This window comes from Triturus cristatus, chromosome 3_1 (assembly GCF_964204655.1).
Source record: "Triturus cristatus chromosome 3_1, aTriCri1.1, whole genome shotgun sequence".
NCBI lineage: Eukaryota > Metazoa > Chordata > Amphibia > Caudata > Salamandridae > Triturus > Triturus cristatus.
In genome coordinates this window covers 1,125,802,098-1,125,816,986 of record NC_140583.1, presented here as the reverse complement: position 1 = coordinate 1,125,816,986, position 14,889 = coordinate 1,125,802,098, and the positions used below count along the sequence as shown (strand labels likewise).

Sequence of the window (14,889 nt, the reverse complement as noted above, 5' to 3'; positions counted from 1 at the left end):
AGGGGAAACGCATTTGCAGATCAGATTGCTAAGGAGACAGCTAGAACAAGAATGAAAAAGATGTTTGTGGCAGGTCCTGCTAGATGGGTACCTGAAGTTACTATGTTTGAGGATACACTGAAAAGTGTCAAGGAGATACAGAGTGAGGCAACAATTGAGGAGCTAGCAATATGGCAAGAAAGTACAGCACATTTAGACGAAGATGGGAGCTGGACGGATAAGTCAGAGAAGCGAAGATAGAGGTTACTAGATGCCTATGTTCTCCCTGTAGACTGATTTGCATATGGCCATGTCTGAACTGGGGTGGTGGAGTGAGCTAAAGAATGATGATGGATTAGACCCAGATCAGTTGGCTGAAGGTGAGTGCTTGCAATGTTCAATACTCCGTCCATCATCCCCTTTGGTTTTGCTATGTTCTCCCTGTAGTCACTATGGCACACGAGCCAGCTCACATTAGCGCTAAGGGTATATGCAAACTACAAGATCCTGTGTGGCAGAATGATACCATCCCCAAGGCTGCTGCTCACTTGGTAAAATATTGTTTAGTTTGCATGATGTACAATCCTGGGAAGGGCACTCCTACACCTCCTGGAAACTTTGCCCCACCTTCTTTTCCTTTCAAGGTCCTTCAGATGGACTATATCGAAATGGAACGGGTCAAAAATCTGAAATATGTGTTAGTGGTTGTTTGCTTATTCAGTAAATGGGTTAAGGCATGCCCCACTATAGAGCATACAGCCTTGGCGATGGCGAAAGCCCTCCTGAAGGAGTTCTTCCCTCGCTTCAGTTTGCCTCATTTGATTTGGAGTGACAACGGCACTCACTTCAATTCAAAAGTGATCCAGTTAGTGTGTGATGGGTTGCATATTAGGCAGACGTTCCATGCTGCACACCACCCCCAGTCATCAGGGTTGTTTGAGAAGAACAATGGTACTCTCAAACTGTAACTGGCAACAATTCAGGAAAATACAGGATTGAAGTGGCCAGATGCTTTACCGTCAGCTCTTCTGTAAACCAGAGTTACTGCTCACACTAGGACAGGGTTGTCCCCATATGACGTTTTTGGCGGCCCAGCAAATGTCTTGGGCGTCCCATGACCAAGACATTTCTCTGAAATAGAATCCCCTTAGTTAATGGATTACCCTTATGAATTGACTAAATATTTGCATTCTATTCACCAATAGATCTCAGAGACTCTGTCGCCAGCACCTGAGGGACCTGGACATATGATCCAGCCTGGCGACTATGCTCTAACCAGGAACTTCCAGCAGAAGGGCAGTTTGGAGCCCCGCTGGAAGGGGCCTGGTGGAGGTTCTACTCTCCACCAGAAGTGCAGTGAAAGTGGCTGGTCAGAAGAACTGGATTCACGCAAGCCACTGTAAACGGGTACCTCTGCCTCTGCCATATGACCAATGGGTGCTGGAAGGAGTGGGAGACAGTGAAACAGAGAATGTACCCAGCTTCATCCCCTTTTCCGATGCTCAACTGACATGGGCACAATCGGAGGAGGAGAACAATGCCGTGCTGAATGAGGCAGTGCCCCCGGATATAATGGCCATCCAGGAGCCTCCATCCGCTGGTGCTTCCGAGTTTGAGCCCCCATCCGCTGGTTCATCTAAGTTTGAACACCTTTTCGTTGACCCCTCTGTGCCTGGAGCGGCTACGTACAATTTCCGCTCCCGAAGGAGGAACAGTGCATCAAGGGAGAAGTCAGATTAGCAGGGATGGACTGCGAGGATGAAGAATAGGGTGAATGTACCCTGTCCGTGGTAAAACGATAGTTTAGGGAAAGGGAAATTGGTGCATTTTTCAGACATTCGACAGGGCAGTACAACATGCTGGCATCACCCTGAGCAATGTGAAAATCCTGAGGACAGAGCTGCGATCACGCAGCTCTATTGCAAGTGCTTGCTCAACGGCACCACCGAAATGGAACAATAGGAGTCTACCAGTGAGGCTCAGAACGACACTGCAAAAATTGCCCCATTTTACTTTTTTTTGTTAGCTTCATTACATTCCCCTTTTCTGATTACCCTGTACCCATTTGGTCAACCCATGGCTGACGAGGAGCAGCCTGTGTTCCTTGTTGATCAATCTAATATGGTGTGGTCACTTAAAAAGAAGATATTGTGAGTTGTTTCCATGGTTCTGTTGCTTTTGATATTCTGTGGGATAATATGGATATTGGAGAATATACAAAATGTAATCTTGTCAGAAAAAGAAAAGGTTGTCTCTTTGTCTAGAAATAAGAGGTCAGTGCCAAACAACATATTTTTAGATACACATCTGAGATTCTTTGGACAAGGAACAGCTTGATACCCTACCGACTCAGTCACTAACCTATGGACTGCTTATCCATTGTCTCTCGTGAACTATACTTTCACTAAACCCCGGACTTTAGAGAAGTTTCTGGAACCTTCGGTTTTGCCTATCAGGGTCCTTGCCTATATTACAGAAAACCATTGGGAATGGGCTATCCAGGATACGCTAATGACACCTATTGCGATAACTACTACATGAAGGATCAGAATATTACTCTAGTAGGTTGACATTATAAAGATGTAGTGGTAACCCAAGAGGCCGGCTATTATTCCGCTTGTTGTCCCATTGTAAATAGCACAGATATCGATTTGCATGTGAACTGCTCAGGCACAGTGCTGCATAAAAGTATGATTTTCTTAGTCAATGATAATGACCCTAATCCCTTTGGAATGAATTCCAGATATTCCGCTGTGGATTACGATTGGCCAATTTTTGCACACACTGGGTTTTATTTTTTGTCTAATGGTATGTACTCCAACGTCCATAATGGTACAGAATATTTAGCCCTAGGAATGGTGCCGCCTTTGGCATTCCCTGCAAACATGCTAATCCCAAGCCTAATGTCCATTGGGTGAAAAGAACACTAACAAAAGAATTTTGTGACGGAGTGACAGATCTGGAGGTCAATAATTATAGTAATGGTATCACCATTGGGTATATACTTTCCTCCATTATTACATTTGGTGGTACCGCTATGGCTAGAGGTGAAAGGGTTAGGGAATATTTTGGATGTAAGTTGCAGATACTGTCTAACTCCACAGTAGTGGCCTTACATGTCACCACCACCCAATTGGAAGGTATGCGAGTCTACTCTGAGCAAACGAGATATGCGGTTGATTTAATCCTAGCTAAAAGTGGTGGTGTGTGCGCAGTAGTAGGCAACCAGTGTGTAGTCGGGATCACAAATTTGGAAAAGAATATTACCCAACACATTTTAGATATTTTGGAAAATGTCAAAGCAATGGAGAGCGGAAATTGGAGCTGGTCCCTCTTTGGTGGTTGGGGTTGGATTCTAGAAAGGGTAATCTACTTTATTGCAGTTCTGATTTTCTGTTGTATTCTGGTGCAGTGTCTTTCATTATGCTGCTCTTATTGTACAACACTCCTCTCCCCAAAGCTACAGAAGAAAGTCAGTGACACTGCTGCGAATATGCTGCAGAAAGATGTTCACAAGATGATGCAGATAGATGAGGGAATTTTTGGTTCTGCCTCATCCCTTGCAACTTTTATTTCTGATACTGAATGTATGGGAAACATTGAGTGTTAATGTCCATACGCATATCGAATAACAGGTATTCCTGAACACTGACAAATTGTATTACTGTCTATGTCCGAACATTTTTTCCTTCTTTTAAAATTGTAAGACCCTTACCTGATGGCAATAATACAATTTAGCCATAAATGCTAAAAGGAGGGTCTGTTATAATTGAAATATTACTGCCATATTTCCTATGCTTTGTTCTGTGTAAGTTAGCATTCATGGCACAATTTTCTTGTTCAGCCGCCACTTTGAATCATGATTGAAACTTATTTCTTGCTTTCATTGCTAAAAGATGTGCCAATGCATTTGTGTCTCCATGGTAAGACCTCGCTGAAAGCATGAGAAAGTTGCTCATTAGCACATACCTTTCCCGCTAGATAGAGGTTCGCTCCCATTATTTCAGCTACTGCTACAGACAGGATGACCTTGCCAGAGAGATAGTGTGTGCCTGGTCTCAGACTCTTAGCTCATCTCTGTGTGCCCCCTTTGTTTAAGCTGTCTCCCTTTTGGAAAGTTACTGAGTGGGCATGTTCCTGTCTAGTTACGGAATGTATAATTGTTACCTTTATGCTTGCGAAAGTCAGTCCCTCTGCAGTCATCTTAGGAGGCTGGTCAGACTGGGCTCCACTGCAGTGAAATATTAATAAATAACTTGGTTTGTATTCTCTACTGTCTGACCGACTCTTGCTTTGTGTGGAAGGCTGAGAGGTGGTCGCCAGGGACCCGGGTGGCCCTAATTGGGTCACTTCCTTCAAGGGACAGGAGTTGGAAACAGTCCACAGTGGGAGGACCAGCTTTAAGAGCAAAGCACCCTAAGACTGACTGTGTTGGGGCCACTTCTGAACAGGAGTTGCTGCCTGAGCTGTCTTAGAGACAGAGGGCTAGAGACCTTCACCAGGTATACCTCTGCGTGACATAGACAGAGTGTGTCACCCTTGAGGGAAGGGATGGTTCCATCCTAAAAGTTCTGGCTCACTAGGCACCTTTTTTAACAGCAGAGTAGAGACCCTGAGCTGAGGTGCCAGTCTCAGGCTATCACCCCATAACTGGTGGAAAGGAGAGTGGAAGAAGGGTGCCATACTTGGGGCCATTGCCCACCACTCTGAAAAACCTCAAAGGTTAGAGAACCCTGGATGGCCTAGGTCCTGACACTTGACGCTGACAGCTGTCAGTGGCCTCTGTTGGTTGCTGTTCTTATGGACAGAGTTTTCTTTCGATAAGGGACAGAAGTGTGATCCAAGAAGCGGACTGGGCCACGTCACTTTGTTGCCCATGGTGGTATTGCCTGCCTACTTGAATGAATCTATGAATAAGCTAGGGTTAGGTGCTTCACAGATGGTATCCACAGATAAAAAGAAGGGTCCCACAAGGCTCAGTCCATTGGCTCAGGAGAGTAGTGACAGGGGGATCCAACTAAGTTCAGGTGGGCATAAAACTGACAAGTGCCACTGCAGAAGAGGCACATTGTGAACGTTTTATTGCATTTGCATAGAAGAACATCAAAATATTGATTTGTCTACCCTGGCTTTAGGCTGAAGGGGGTCATGTTAAATCTGGCCTTCTCAGCAGGGTCACACCAAACGCTGTGCCTTCACCCCTCCTGTATTTCAAACCAAGTTTTTTTTCTTTTTGGACCCTGTGCACTTTACCACTGCTACCAGCGCTAATGGGCTCTCTCTTTTAAACGTGATAAAATGTATTTACACCCAATTAACACATTTAATTTGCTTATAGGTGTCTAGTAAAGTGGTAAGAGTTTCTTTGAAGAGTTTCAGTGGAAAACGAATTATAAATTAAACCCTGAGCATACTTTAATATGCCACAAAAGCTTACAACACAATGGCAATGATGTGTTTTCAAACTTCTCCGTAAATAATTTTCTTAGCCATGCACACACATTTTAAGGCCCTGTACACTTATGTCACTGGATATTTTGGAGACAATTGCTTTGTGTTGAGACTTTGCAATAGACTTATTTGAGGGTGAGTGATATCATCTCAACTGATATGCTTTAACATGTGGCCCAAGGTATTCTTGAACCATGACAGCAAAATTAACTTTGGTTTGAAATGCGGCTGACATATAAAATCCAAGATACACAACTGGTGAGCCCTGACAATCGTTGGGCAATAGCGTAGCCTAAGCAGGCCCGGTTCTAGAGGGTGGGCCAGGCCCACCCAAGAAATACCCTGACCCACCCTAGGCCATTCTGAATGGAAAAACAAGCATTTTTTATCCTAATGTTTCATAGTAGCATGAAGCCCCATTTGGGTCTGCCTCACTGTTTATTTCATTATTAACACCATTGACATGCACTAGTTTCAGGCCTGGGGACAGGTATGAAATCAGCAGGGATAGATGCTGCTATGATGTGCAAATGAACAGCACAGACATCCTGAACACTTTCACTCACTCACACTAAAGAGACTGCAGGATTCCATCACAAGGTACTTAGGAGTTGCAAAAAGTGATATGACAGAAACGCTTTGCAAATGATTTCCTTTTCCCCAAAAAGTTTGTGAATATGTGTTTATAATTAACATATAGATTTACTCAGGGTTTGTTTTATTTTCTTCCTGCTGTGAGGCCACTACTAGCTTGCAGCATTACATAAAAAATAAATTAATGGAAAAAGTTTGTTTAGTATAAGGCTTCTTTAATGGTCAGTTTACTTGGTACACACTAAGCACAATTTACACAATTGTATGCCTGATAAAATTTACATAACACCCAAACAACTAAATATTAAGGGGGTGATAGGATTGCTAGATGCATCACCACTAGAGCGAAGGCTACCAGGGGCTGGAATGGCCAAAACATATAATGCATAGCAGCAGAAAAGTTTATGGTGCTGCACATGAAAAGGAGCATGCTTCAGCCAGAACGTTCTGCTTCTGCATTTTAAAGTTCTGACAAGCAAAGTCCCTTCCCTTTCCCAAAGCCAGAAGGGCATCAGAGAAAGCAAAGTATGTAGCTTTTTGAATGGTGGGTATTGTCTTCAAAAATGTCAAAAGAGGACAGATGCCAACACCTAAAATATCAGATCTCTGAAATACTTGCCAAAACCCATTCATTTTCATGGTCCACCCATGCTTCCGTTATATTCCATATACGTAACTTATATAGGTGCAGGTAAACATCACAACCTTTCACCTATATTCTTCCCTACATTACATACATAAGGGTTCTTAGGCAGTGACCTTTTACCTAGATACAACACTGCTTTCAGAACGTGGGTTTTTCCCTGGTTCGATACTCATACATCATGCATGCGGCTTCTTGGAAGCACAGCAGGACTCATAGCAGGATGAACATCTCCTGTATAATATCTATGTTAAAGTTCAAGCCCGACGTCATCTTTTAGGCCGACACAGTAACACAGCAAGGTAGAACCCCTGGGGAGACCTGTGGGTATATATACATCATGTCTTGCTTAGAGAGACAGAGGAAACCATGACTTCCCAGCTAACACACTGACCAGAGACGCTGAGGTTCCTGCATGCAGATGCTCCAGCTAGCAGTGGTCTAACATCCCTCGCGGGGTGTCCAACTCGAGACAGGGCGGGGTCCCACATTTTCTCATTTTCAGGTAATGGGGTGGAACAGATCCTAGAGAGATTCTTGGCATAACACCTACACAGATGCCAGGTACATTTGGGTACATCTAGTTAGGGAGACATCGAAGGAGTACGCACTAATTATCATGTATTCTATGTACTTGTATATATTCTTGATTACTGCAAAATGGTAGAACTGTGCCATCCTTTTAATTTCGTAGTATTGCTAACCATATATCTCTGCTACTGTCTAATGGTTGAAACAGCTCATATATTCTACACTAGAATTACAACTGTTCAATAAATACTTATTGAAATGCCTAGACTGTTTATTCTGTGTATCTCTGAGACAAACTAAGTGACTGAGCGAAAAGTAGTAAATTGTTTCCACGATCCTGAGAGATGAGGGTTGTCATGTACTGAGGTTGCCAGAAACTATTCTCTCCCCGATAAGAGGAGATTCTAAAGGCACTGTGAGCTAGCTAATGCAAATAGGCTAACGTATCCGGTGGGGGTGCTCAGAACCAGTCTGCCACCAAACCCACAGTTTATGTTATCTAAACGCGCAGACCCTGTATAGGTAATATAGGAACTACACGACATGGCACCGCCAACGTTGTTTGGGTACTTATTTAACAGTAGAATGTGAGTAATTCAGTTGTGCTATTTTCTCAGAAACACCAGAGACAATTGGAGTGGGAGGGCACAAACTCAGCCACAGCTGAGCAGGCGAAAAATCCTATTTATTAGCTGTTGGTTAATCAGGCTTGAAGGACACAGTGTTCCTAAAATTGTGCATTAAAAGCTTAACTTAGTTCCCTTGAACAAACTTCTTCCTTACAAAATGACTGAGGACAGAAATAACACAGTAGTAGGTCTACACCTCTCAGGAGGAGAAGATGCATACCCAATTCCGATTGCAGAAATTTCAGACATACAATCACCCTGAAACTGTTAGAAAATAGCTTATCGTCTAGGGGTGGCTTAGTAGCTTTTGTGATTGAGGCACACGAATCAAACAAAACAGAGGTATTTTATTCGTGGGTTACATTCCCAGCAGCAGGTGCGAGAACATAGACAGTTCACTCGTAACAAACGATTTACAATAAAAGTCTTGGATATGTAACCACACTTATTTATGTCTCGTCAAAATATTATTGTATGGTGCAAATATCAAAAGAAACAAGACCTCATAATTTCTTGGCTGTGAAACATTAACATCAACAATATAAAAAAAGAGTTTGATCAGCACACACTAATAGTAATGAACAACTTCACAGAATTAACTTTTTACAAATGTTCCTTTATTCTTTATTCTTATTTTCTTCACAGAGTAGCCAACGCATTTTGTCCTATTATAGGACTTCTTCAGGGCTACAAAGCAGACAACATACGGAAAAAAGATGCCGAGCAGACAGTTAGAAAGTGGTTACCAACGGTCTGTCGATTTGGTAAGAACAAAGTTACAGAGTTTATGTTCAACACGAGCAAAACTTATCAGATTAAGTTGTTCATCAACTGTAACACCACACACACCATATATGTAATTGGCTGTGCCTGTGGAAAGATTTATATAGGAAGTAGCATACGGTGTCGGATACAGGAGCATGTACGTGCAATAAAAAACTATGATGAAAGATATGCGGTTGCCATGCACATTAAATATGAGCATCCAGAAAAAAGGGATATATGGTTTCATGCCATAGAACACATTGCCAGTAATGAGAGAGGGGGCAATAGGGAATCATCTCTGCGACAGGGAGAGGCAAGATGTATATGTAGATTACGGTCAGTACAACAAGGTTTGAATAGCAATCCTGAAATGCATTATTTTTGTGAACTGTATTTTCTCCTTTTTTTCAAATTACTCATGATGTATCTCCAGTGACCTTTTATGAGGTACGATGCGCAATATGTAATTTTAATATATCGGACTGCTATAAGTGATTGACATCTCTGGCTCTATGTAATGTTGGTAACATTGAATCAAAAGATGCATGTATTGATCGAATTGGGACTGTATTAAGCCATTGAGAATATTGGAAATATACTGTCCATTTGTGATTGAAAACTTACAAGAGAATGCATAAGCATTTGGCAACATAGTCGTAACAAGATTACTTTATGCATAATGACAACTGCACAGATTATATTTGAGACGATACATGCAGGCAATGGATGTGTGGCAAAACTAACAGGATTATAATTATTGATTTCAAACCTGAGGATTTTCTTATATTCATGTCTTTCTATGTCAGAATGGACACATATGGAATGCAATGAAGGTATCGCTATCACTGACATTGTCAACTACAGTATATATGCAACATGTAGAGGCAGATATGTAAATAATGTTAAGGGACATGCGGCAACACAATCAGTTTTTAGGGTGTTTGAGTGGATGTATAACCGCAGTTATGGCCGTAGTTTTGGTAATGCAAAACAGCAGCGCTATGTATATGCTACTGTATGATATACAATCAGTTAAAATTCCTATTTAGAGAACTTTTAAATTATCTAGATGAGCTAATAATCATATGTCAAAACAGTGGGAATATACCCTATCAAAATTTAAGACCGGAATACAGTAGTGACATACATATGCTATTGCACATGCGTGATCGACATTTTAAACAAACAACTCACATACCACTTGCTAATTAGAATACTTCGGCACTCCTACAGAAGTGTAATATACTAAACCGATCAACCTCTACACTAATTTATTTAAAACGGTCCTTGATAGACCGGCTTTGAGATCACTGTAGAATATATAGAGGAGAACTAACCCACTACATGATGTCTGCCACGAAAATTATTAGAAGAAGCGCACTATGCATGTGCGATAAGGGAGGGAAAACTTAAAAGCCGAGATTTAGATGAGTGCCGGTTTGGACACGAAAAGCTGGAGAAGGGTTGACATATGCCCTGAACTCCATCAATTAGGAGAGCATAATCTGAATGCTGGCGCAGCGTGAGGGAGATTTTGTAGTGGAGGCAGCGTTTTAGATACATACATTGCTATGTTAGCATAAGCGCGTTAGATGTTAGAAACGCCATCTTGCCACTTTTGCTGCTTTTGCACACGACACTGCAGATACAGGTTATTATTTGAAACCTGCTTGCTTGCCTTTTCTTCACATGAGAACTGTCTGTTGTTCACATCCCTAGACGTGCACTGCGACCTTGGTCTGAACATTGTGTGCAGAAACAGTCTGAGCCGCCAAACAATGTATGTTTTTGAGCTCAGGTTGATCGTCCAACTCTCTAGCCATAACACGCACACAGCTGCAAATATCTGAAAGTCAAGAGCCGTAATACATACATACGTTGAGTTAGACAGTGTATGACGATCAGGTTTGCACACTAAATGCTTGATGTAAATATGGCAAATGCGTCTGGTTATATTCATTTCTTGTGGGATTGAAAAGTGAGGCTTTTCGTCCGTTTTGTGAAAATTTCACGAGCCGTAATCAAAACACGGGGTGGGAAACGCATATTGAACATGCACAATATAAGCTATGTCTGAATGGGCAGTTGCGCGACCCCGACCTCACATGCACAGTGTCACACCGTGAACATTCTCCAACTATTCACGGTGTTTGAGATGTAAGAGTTTTTCAATTATTTCTGCAAATTGTGTTTGACATATTATATGCTAGACTTAAATGCGGCCATTCTGTTTGGCTTTACACCGCAAAAGATCTCCAATCACGGATGTGATCGAGATGCAAAACTCTCTCTGTTATTAGAATACCTGGGGGCATATTTACAACAACCGGCGATAATTATCGCAAATCGCACTTAGCGCTAGGATAATTATCGCCGGCTAGCGTGGATTTATATCGGGGCGATAGCGTGCTATTAGCAACGCTTATCTCAATAGCGATAAAAGTCCTCACGCTAAGTGGCTAACGTGAGATTATCGCTGGAAATGTAGTGTTTGTGTTTTTTAACAAATGCTAATTTTTCACTGTTTTTAAATATGTAAATAGAATATGAATTAGAATGTATATTAGTGGAGCACAAATAACAAAATCCAAAATTTTTTATGTATGTTGTCTGTTTTGTAGCCCTGAAGAAGTCCTATATTAGGACGAAATACTTTGGCTACTCTGTGAAGAAAATAAGAATAAAGAATAAAGGAACATTCGTAAAAAGTTCATTCTGTGAAGTTGTTCATTACTATTAGTGTGTGCTGATCAAACTCTTTTTGTACATTTCACTCTTACACAGAGGGAGATGCACCAGTGGAATATGGTCAGTTCGAGGACATTATGGTTCCACTCACGTACCAGGAACATTTATACTTGTTTAAAGGCGCCCTACCCCACATAAGAAGAAGAGTAAGATTAGGCCCCTTGGAGGAGAAGGGACAACATGGCCGATATTAGCGGCCTACACTCCACATCCTGACATCCTGACATTAACACAATGCCACAGGCAGACTTGCTCATACAACACAAGGTTTTAATTAAAATCTATAGAAACTTGACTCAGTTAGTCATGAGGACATTTACTGTCCAACCAGCAATAGTTGCAATATATGGAACTCAATCTCAGGGTACAGCAACTAAAATCACACCACAAACATTACACACAGCGATGGGCAAAATGCCCTCTAAATGCCATTCTGGGTAGCTCACAAAATAACTCCGCTCGAGGCAGTATTCCTGAATACTACCCGGTATAAACAACACAGAATGCTATTAATCTGCTTGCCCATGGGGATCACACCACAAGTAGAAGATTGTACCACTTGCTCTGAACTTAGGGATGAAGTAACTAAGACCAGGTATCAGCCATAATACTAGCTAATATTAAAGGGGAAGCAGCTTCAGTGGCAATCCGCCAACGCCTAAGGGTGTTCAGTCCTTTAGATCAACAACTCGAACTAACAAAAATAATTGAAACTGCGTTTGCAGAATTAGACAGAGACTGTTTGGGTGGAAAAGCTTTAAAACCACAACTGATGGGCAGTCCTGAAAAGGACACTTCCAAGCAGACACCTGCCTCTTCTAAAAAGAAGTGGGATAATAAAAAACAACAAAAAAACAGATCTCAATCCCGAGGCAGAGCTTCTCCATAGGAGCCCTCTGAAAAGAGGTATAACCTTAGGAATAGGGATAATATTAGGAAACTTGACAGGTATCAGGATCCTGATACACATTCCTCTCATTCCTTTTAGGGTTAATAGAAAACCTCAGTGAGGGAAGGATGGTCAGAAAGACAAGAAGAGCGTACAAAGTCCAGAGACAAGCAGCACGCTCAAGATTACACTTCCAAAAAAGAATAAAAACCAAAGCAAAAGCCACACTTCAAGAAAAAGAAAGTTGCAGATCTAAAGATCAGATATGCCCAGAATTTTGAGGACTTGACTACTGAACAGGGAATGGGCTCTGACGATGCTAGACAGTTGCGGAAGAAGTAATAATAGCTCGCCAGAACCTGATGGAATTTCTGGGACAGCAGACTTGAATGATTATATCACTGTGGAAACACCTATTAGAGTAAGTGTCCCACTTAAATTGTATGAAATAATGCTCCTAATGGAGGGGGACAAGAGTAGGAAAGTGAGAGGTCTCTTTTGGGAGAACCTTATGTTTGGCTATGACATTGTATTAGCTGAACAAGATTGGCATCCAGCATTCATCATGGATTGCCCTAAAGGAGAAACAGTAATTTTACCAGCCTTCTCAGATCACATTCCCAGGCAACACACATATGCGCAGGATTGAGCGGTAGCTCAGGTTCCAGCATTATACAAAAACCATGTTGGATGGGATGTGGATTCAACCCACCACATAATTCCTTTAAAAATACTCCAACTGCACAGAGGCAGTATCGAATAAAGCAAGAAGCTAAAAAACAAGTCAGGGAGATCTTAGATCAACTTGAATACTAAGGGGTGATTGAAACTTGCCACTCTCAAATGAACAATCCTTTGTTTCCTGTCATGAAGCCTGACAATACAAATCATCTAGTTTTAGATTACAGACATTTAATTACTTGCACTAAGACTTTTGCAGTTCAAAATGCACACAGTGCCCCATTAATGAATAACATTGTGCGGAAAAAATACAAAACAGCACTTGATATCTCAAATGGATTTTTTTGCCAAAGTATATCACCTGAAAGCAGGTATTTGACAGCATTCTCAGCGCTAGGGTTCCAGAGGCAATTTCCGCGAATCCCCCAAGGGTTAAAGAATAGCCCGGGTTTTTTTCAGCCAGAGAAACCGAGTTACTTCAAAAATTAGATGAAGAGGCATTGTCCTATGTGGATGATATTTATCTGATGGGCGATGACCTGGAGTAACACTTGAACAGAGTGAACACCATAATTTAGGGATTTGTATCTGAAGGCTACAAATTCAACTTTAAAACATCTAAAATTGCCCACCTCAGTGCCCTGTTTTAGCATATAAGCTTTCAAGTAAAGGAAAAAGCCTGGCAGACAATTTTTTAGAAAAGTGCATCAGTTCCAACCTCCAAGATCATTATAAAATCTACAATCAATACTGGGATTCCTAAATTTTGGTAGAACATACATTTTGGATTACGCAGAAAGAGTAAAACCTTGTCAGAACACTACGTTGTCTCTTACCTTACGATGTTTTCTCAACGCAGTTGATTTCGCAGGGATGCAAGAGACCAACTTCCCAAATATCTAAATTATACCTGTAAGTTTTAAATCTACTACAAGATATGAAGTTAGAAATCTAGGAGGAGGGCCGGATACTGGACGTGATGTTGGATTTCGGTTGACGACCTGTAAATTACAATAAGTACGAAGATTTACTACCCTTTCTATAATTGGAGAAGTTCAGAGTATCTACTTCTATTCTAATTAAAATGCTAATGTAATTTTGTGACTAAAGCCTACCTGCGTTCAACTCTTGTAGGCAAACGTCCGAGTATTTTCTTTTGTTGCGCGAAGAAGGATGACTGGCAATGCTGTGATGATCTTTTCAGTGATGTTACTTGTTCTTGTAAGAGCGTCGAGGTCTTTATGTTCTGAAAGGGTTAAACATACATAAGTAAATACACCTTCCCTTAATTCCCAATTATTCTTATTTTTACTACTTTCCAAAAGGTACTCACTTTACCCCTGCTTTGATGTTGAATACAGAAGGTTATTGAAGTCTGGCTTTGTTCTTTTTCAGACTTTAGTTATTGGCACTACGCAGTTTCCAACAGTTTTACACACAAAAAGTATTCCTTACAGTAACACAAATACCTTGCCTTTTGACAACAAATAATACTACACAGATAAACTTGTAAATTACTCTTTTTCTATTCTTGACTTTCGCTTTCTCTTGCATGAATCCTGGTATTTCCTAAACCTTTACTTTGTAAAGTGTCCAAAAATTATAGTCTTTTACTAAGAGCCTTTCTTTCGTTGGGCGCCTTTTAAGTGAAAGTACTTATCTCCAAAACTTTGTCTTTTCACTTCTAGGGCCAGCCGTCGTTGAGAAGAGATCCATCAGCTCCAGAAATCTACGAGGGAATTCCCCTTCGTGAATCAGGTAAGGTCTTGTATTCTAGCAGAAGCAGAGGCATTCTAACGCGGTCCGACGCGCTAGACAAATCGAAGGCAAAGCGCCTTCCAGAACACTGGGTGCGGTTTAAATAGGAAACCGCACCCGGTGTTTACACGTGCGCTTCACGTTTTCTCTGCACTCTGCATGTGCATAAGCTCACGTGCGCTACACCCGGTGTGCCACTCGTGCTCCTCGTGATTCCTAAC

General features: G+C 41.5%; 1 protein-coding gene across 8 annotated transcripts in view; it reads left to right on the top strand.

The window, feature by feature from the left end:
* The window catches only part of LOC146861614 (uncharacterized), a 331,006-nt gene that overhangs the window by 13,738 nt on the left and 302,379 nt on the right, over positions 1-14,889 (top strand). For 7 of the 8 annotated variants that reach the window (XR_014979285.1, XR_014979284.1, XR_014979287.1 and 4 more), the window contains 2 exons: positions 8,473-8,591; positions 14,599-14,668. The gene's annotated coding sequence lies outside the window, so the exon portion shown is untranslated. The remainder of the gene's footprint in view (positions 1-8,472; positions 8,592-14,598; positions 14,669-14,889) is intronic. The other variant, XM_085646460.1, reaches the window with a different exon arrangement.